The sequence below is a fragment of the Clupea harengus genome, chromosome 6, assembly GCF_900700415.2.
Source record: "Clupea harengus chromosome 6, Ch_v2.0.2, whole genome shotgun sequence".
In the NCBI taxonomy this organism is placed as follows: domain Eukaryota; kingdom Metazoa; phylum Chordata; class Actinopteri; order Clupeiformes; family Clupeidae; genus Clupea; species Clupea harengus.
In genome coordinates, this window is record NC_045157.1 from 4,452,241 (window position 1) to 4,459,063 (window position 6,823).

Here is a 6,823-nt window from a genome sequence, read left to right on the forward strand (position 1 = left end):
TGGTCATCCACTCGGCCTCACCTCAGGCTCACCCCGCGGGCACCGGGGAGCCGGTCGGTCGGTACTGCAGCGGTCCAGCGCGCTGTCCCTCCTGGCGAGCAGAGGGTTCACCGTCCTGCCAGAGGATATCAAAGAGCCAGCCAGCCAGCCGGCAGTCAGACCCGCCATGCACAGCTCATCGCATATTGATTTAAGGGAGAGGGGTTTCAACCCTCAGAGATACACCCACACACACACACACACACACACACACATGCACACTACTTCTACTACACTATCCTCAAGCACGCTCTCTCTCTCTCTCTCTCTCTTTCTCTCTCTCTCTACCACACCACCCTCAATCATGCTCTCTCTTTCTCTCTCTCTCTCCCGCTCTCTCTCTCTTTCTCTACCACACCCCCCTCAAGCATACTCTCACTCTCTCACAGGCTCAGACCCACACACACACACACACACACACACACACACACACACATGCTCACTCAAACATACATATGCTCACTCAAACATACATATGCTCACACTCACATCCTCCAGTGTCTCAGTCAGAATGCTTAAGTAAAGCTGGGAGTGATCTGGCCAAGTGGGTTCAGTTTTTCATTCTTTGATCTATTAGCCACGTAGTGTTTCAGCTCATAATAGATGGTTGAATTCCTTTTTGTCAATAAAATCTTCAAACCACAGATGTTACATCTGATATCAAGATTCAAGAGTGATTAACAGACAGTGCTCTTTGTCCTCAGGTGACATAAGAACAAAGACGGGCCCAGGGGATCCGACACCATAAGCCTGCTTTCAGACAACTCACCTGCTCACCTGCACCGGAACATTAGAACATCCATAAGGTGAGATGAAGGAACATACAGAGGACAATGCCAATTATACTGACAAAAACAAAGGAAGCAATTGAAGGACCACGGCGTAATTGACAGAGATAGTGGACCCAGTGTCTGTCCTTTAGCACCGAGTGACAATGTGAGAGAGTAGCTGTGGGCCTTCGGGGACTGGTGGGGATCAGCGCGAGCTTCCTGCGTCAGCAAACGCCCAGGACTCTGGGAAAGTTTAATCGTGCCACAAGGGGAGAGGAGGAGGGGGAGGGGAGGGAGGGGAGAGGAGGAGGGGGAGGGAGCGGAGGGGAGGGGAGGGCATGCGGCGTGATGAGCGTCTGGAGGAAACACAGAGGGCTCCTCTCTCCGCCCGCCTCCCAGAACACACTGCTGCTGCTTTATGGGCCTGTGAGCTCTGCAAATGCCCCATCCCATTAGGCCAAAGAGCTTTTTAATGTTGTGGATGGCTACAAAGCGTTCTCATTAAAAACGTGTGTGTTTGTGTGTGTGTGTGTGTGTGTGCGTGTGTGCGTGTGTGCGTGTGTGTGTGTGCGTGTGTGTTTGTGCGTGGGGGAAGAGGGGTGCCATTGTCTGGAGGTGGAAACTCTTGAAATGCAGATTTCTGGGATTTCAGACATGCATGGCCTTATTTGGTGCGATCGCATCAAAAGCTGCAGATCTCAAAAGCTTGAAACTACTTTGGCCCTGATTTAAAGATATCAAAGGTTTGTAGATGTAACCTACTAACATATGCTTGCTCTGATATACCAACAGGGACCAAATCACGCAGACATGACGTGTTGTGTTGTCCATTTGAAAGATGCAAGCCTCAGTGCAATGCATTTATCTAACCAGAACTTCAATTTAGGATGTTATTTAGAGGGGGAACATTTCTGCACATAATAATAATAATAATAATAATCCATCGCATTTATATAGCGCTTTCTCGAGCGAGTTCTCAAAGACGCTTAAGACACAAGTTTGCACATGCTCTCCACAGGCACGTCTCCAGTAAATCAGGTTGATTGTCTGTTAAATGTGCCAGATGTTTCTTTTGCACTCTCAGACAGACTAGCACATTCATTTGAGCAAGATGATCATACCTCGGCTGTGTTAAATAATTTCTTAGCCAGTTGCACAGTGAGTGATTTAATGAGTTTCTAACGGCTCGCTGCGTTCAAGACGGGAGCGAGTAGCTTTAGTCACTGAGGCATTTCAAATGAAGCATTCTACTTCCTCAATGGCGCTGCTCAATAACACTCTCACAAACAAGATCCTGGAAATACACACAAGCCCTAACCACACAAACAGGCCATCCCTGGAAAAGCAATCAGATCCATGAGAATCCTTGACAACTGACACTGAAGCCCACAGTAGGGTCAGCAGTCATGGCAACAGGAACCGCATCAATGCCAGTGGTTACGAGATAACATAAGATAGGATAAGCAATGCAACTATTCATTTGATGACATTTAATTTGTTTCTCTAAAAGCATGTTATTAATAATTTATAAGGGATGGCTCTGGATCCCTTATCTTATTAAGAATCTCATTCGCAATAAAATAGCAATGACAAAACCCAGAACCAATGCGGAACAATACTGGCAGTCATAAGTCAAATGACATTACTGTATTACAGCTTGTGGCTACATCATACATCACCATATAATTATTTAGGCCTCTTAATAGTAATAGTCGGTATCTGTGAAGGGGTCAGATAGCTATGTGACAGAATGCTAATGACACAGGAAGCTGTGTCACAGATAAAGCTGTCCTGACTGATGAACTCCCGTGTTGGAGCCGAGCCGCGGCGCTCATTGTGCTTGCAGACCCCACCGCGGCGTGTGTAAGCACAGGTCCCGCGGGGTCTAAGCGAAAATGCCGCCCCCTCTCTCAGGGTTGATTTTCACCGGGATTGGAACCGAATCGAGTTAAACGCAAGCAATTACACCCGAGCCCGCGGGTCGGAAGGCCCCCGATTCTGAGGAGCCACGAGAGGGATAAACATCCACCCGGGCCACTTATCTCTCGAGAGGCCCGCTAACAAAGAGAGCGGCCCGCGTCCACTCAAGATATTCTTTGGCCATTCTGGACTCCACATCCATAGGACACAATGGAGATTAATGGCGTCAAACAAAAAAATATAATGGATGTTTTAACTGGTGAAAAATATGTACACAAGTTTGTATTTTTAGCACAAGGAAATTAAGGACAATTGCATTCATAAAGAATGTGTAATTTATTAAGAATTCAAAATAACTTCATTAGATAGAACAAGGTCATCATCCTCATCATCATCATCATCATCATCATCATCATCATCGTCATAAATCTTTTTTGTATGGATTTTGCACTAAGTACCTCTAGGCTATGTTGTCCTAGTTCTAGATGTATAGATAGTGAAGTAGTGAAACTGTGAAATCTGTGCAAACATACAGTATAGGAAGTCATCTTGAAAAGGCCTGAAAAGAAATGTATGGTATGTTTGTGCTCAGGCAGCGTGAACCTGCAAAAAAGTATTTGATAGTGAGAAAGATCAGACTTTATTATTTAAGATGAGGGCCGAGAATATCAGTTGGCTGGCCCTTAGCTGGGTAGGGTTATGTTAGAGGATCAGCCCTTAGCTGGGTAGGGTTACGGTTAGAGGATCCGTTGACTAGCCCTTAGCTGGGTAAGCGGTAAGCACATTAGGATTGCATGTTGGGTAGCGTAAGACAGCATCCAGAGCAAACAGCCATTAGTGATCTGAAAGCTGCATGCTTATCCTGCGGCCTTTTAAAAGCTCAATAAATATCTCAAAGAAAAAGAAAGTTCTTTCTGCTTATTTAATGTGAAGAAGCGCCAAAACCTCAGGTGAGTGCTTAGGCACTAAATGTAAAAAAGAAGGCTGTCTGTATAACTCTGTATAAAAGCCGAAGCTCATCCTAATCAATACAAAAATTAAATTTCAAGCCATCTGGACATTACGACGGCCCAGCCCTCCCAACAGTATTCAGCTTGTTAGCAGGAACCATATCCTGAAGGCTCAGTGCAGTTTGACAATTCAGGAGGCTCAATGAACATGAGAAGTTTTGTCATGTGATCTTAAATACGTATACGGTATGTTATAATTACATTCGTACAGCTAGTACTTCATGTTGTTCCAAAGCGTCATGCTCTTACCAAACCAACCATTGGTGCCGTCAAGTGTGTGAATAATGCTTCATAAACGTTGCATAGTGTTATTATGTACAATTGGTAACCAAGTAACAAAGAGTAACAAAAAGTAACAATTGCCATTTTCTCCTGGCAATGGAATAACCCCATTTGCAACTGGAGAAAAGGGCAGCAACTTGAGTTTGAGTGTGGGACTCTTAGTGGCCAGTGTGTTCACTTCTAAATGTGATGATGTATTATTTATAATTCATGTTCTGACAGGATTGGTGGAGCGCTGTACCACGCATGGACGGTCTGCCAGTAATCGGAGCGGATGAGGCGGTTCATGACATCCCTGACGTACTAGAACCTCCTTCAACTGACCCACCTCCATCCACTCAACCGCCCATCTTTCCCACACCACCCGAGGTTACCTATGAGGACATCCCTCATGCTGCCAGTGTAAATGTGCCCGTACAGGTGTAATGTCACTCATGTGGAGGACCAGTGCCGTCCCCCCTCTGAGGTCTCCATCACTTCCAGGGGTACAGCCATCACTTCCAGGGGTACAGCCATCACTTCCAGGGGTACAGCCAGCATCTTGGATTGGGTTGGAAACTGTAACTGTACCCAAGTTGTAGGCTAATGTCAAAGTATTGCATTGTAAATGGTTTCAAAAGGATCCACGCTATAAGTGTAACATTCAGTGCAAAACTTTACCTTTTTCCAATGGGAATTTGATCATGATACTCAATATTTCCAAAATACATGGACTGCACTTTTAAATCTTGCCTGTATGCATGATGTTGCTGCTTTCGTCCATTTGTATTGTGTAGTAGCTTATTTGACATATTTTGTCAAGACCTTTGAAAATACAAATCCCTTTCTGAACTCTTCTTTCATTTTGGAGGACTAGGATTCTCTCTTCCTACTCTGCATCTCTGCCTCCTCTCCCCTCTCCCCTCCCTGCCTCCTCTCCCTGCCTCTTCCTCCTCTCCCCTCTCTTCCTCCTCTCTTCCTCCTCTCTTCCTCCTCTCTTCCTCCTCTCCCCTCTCTTCCTCCTCTCTTCCTCCTCTCCCCTCTCTTCCTCCTCTCCCCACTCTGCCTCCTCTCTCCTCTCTTCCTCCTCTCTCCTCTCTTCATCCTCTCCCCTCTCTTCCTCCTCTCTTCCTCCTCTCTCCTCTCTTCCTCCTCTTCCTCCTCTCCCCTCTCTTCCTCCTCTCTTCCTCCTCTTCCTCCTCTCTCCTCTCTTCCTCCTCTCCCCTCTCTTCCTCCTATCTTCCTCCTCTCTCCTCTCTTCCTCTTCTCTCCTCTTTTCCTCCTCTCTCCTCTCTTCCTCCTCTCCCCTCTCTTCCTCCCCTCCCCTCTCTTCCTCCTCTCTTCCTCCTCTCCCCTCTCTGGTTCCTCTGCCGCCACCTCTCTCACTAGGACCCGCACTCTCTCCTCTCTCTGCCCCTCTTCCTCTTGCTCTTCCTCTCTGTTCTCTGCCTCTTGCATCAGCGGCACCTGCCCAGCCCTCACTGGCTTCACTTGACACTGGTGAGGGCACATCATAACTGAGATCTAGTAGCTAGTAGACTACTACTGCGAAAGAGATATGAAATGATTTCTACATTATCTGTTAAATTGATCGATATGTTTTCAGGGCCTGGAAAGAAGAAACCAACTCCAGAGTGTGAAGCATATTTTTGGAGCAGTGAGCTTGTTTTCGTGCTGACAGGCTTAGCTTTGGCTAATGTACAAAGCCAGCCTTGCACCTAGCTCAAGCAGTCATAAGAGTCATAAGAATCCATCTGCTGATCTACTAATAGTGTAGGACTCGTCATCGCTTGCCATTGCCAAAGTTTAATGTTGAGCGTGGCTTGCGCTCATTTGTGTAGTTCCAGTGTCCTCAACCTGGCAACCCGCGTGAGCTTTCAGTCTGGGGAGGAGCAACCTGGCAACCCGCGTGAGCTTTCAGTCTGGGGAGGAGCAACCTGGCAACCCGCGTGAGCTTTCAGTCTGGGGAGGAGGGTTAGGGGGGAGACAACGCTCTCCTTTATTTTGAATGTGGACTGCAGTACAGATTTCACACACTTGGTGCTTGGAGCATGCCAAAGTGAGTGCTAGTCCGGTACTAATCATTATTTCCTTCCTCTGGGTTTTCAGTGAATATTTGAGAAAGAGAACAGGGAGTTAAAGCCACACTGCTTATTGTGTTTATGCTAATCTTGATTGTTGAGTGTTGATACTTACTTTTCATAGATTTTTATGTTATTCTTTTGGTGGCCACAAAATAAATCTGTGACGAGTTTCTTGAGTGCGTGTGCGTGTGTGTGTGTGTGTGTGTGTGTGTGTGTGTGTGTGTGTGTGTGTGTGTGTGTGTGTGTGTGTGTGTGTGTGTGTGTGTCTGTACATTGTGGGCTTCAATTTCATTGATGGACAGCAAGCAAAGCAACGAGCAGCGAGCAAAGTCTGTCATGCATGAACTAAAGCAATCATGTGAAGCGTGGGAGCATTGTACTGACCCACCCATGTTTGCACTTAGGATATTGCTCATGGTATTAAATTACCAAAATTATTTTCCCAAGTTATTAAATTAGTTTTAGTTCATGTGGACTTTGCTTGTTGCCTTGCCAATTGTCAGTTGTCCGTCAATGAAAATCAGGGCCCTACTTGTGTAATGACTGTGGTACCAATGTTACATGAATGATGTTCATTCATTAATTCAGTCATTCATTCAATCTTTATTTTCTGTGAGCATTAATCCCTTGAACGTCTTTGCTTGTGTAATTTCTCATCTCCCGAGGGCTTTGGCAGCCTAACTCAGACCCTGCAACTGCTCGAGCACCTAACCTAACCGAACCATCCATCCATTTACCA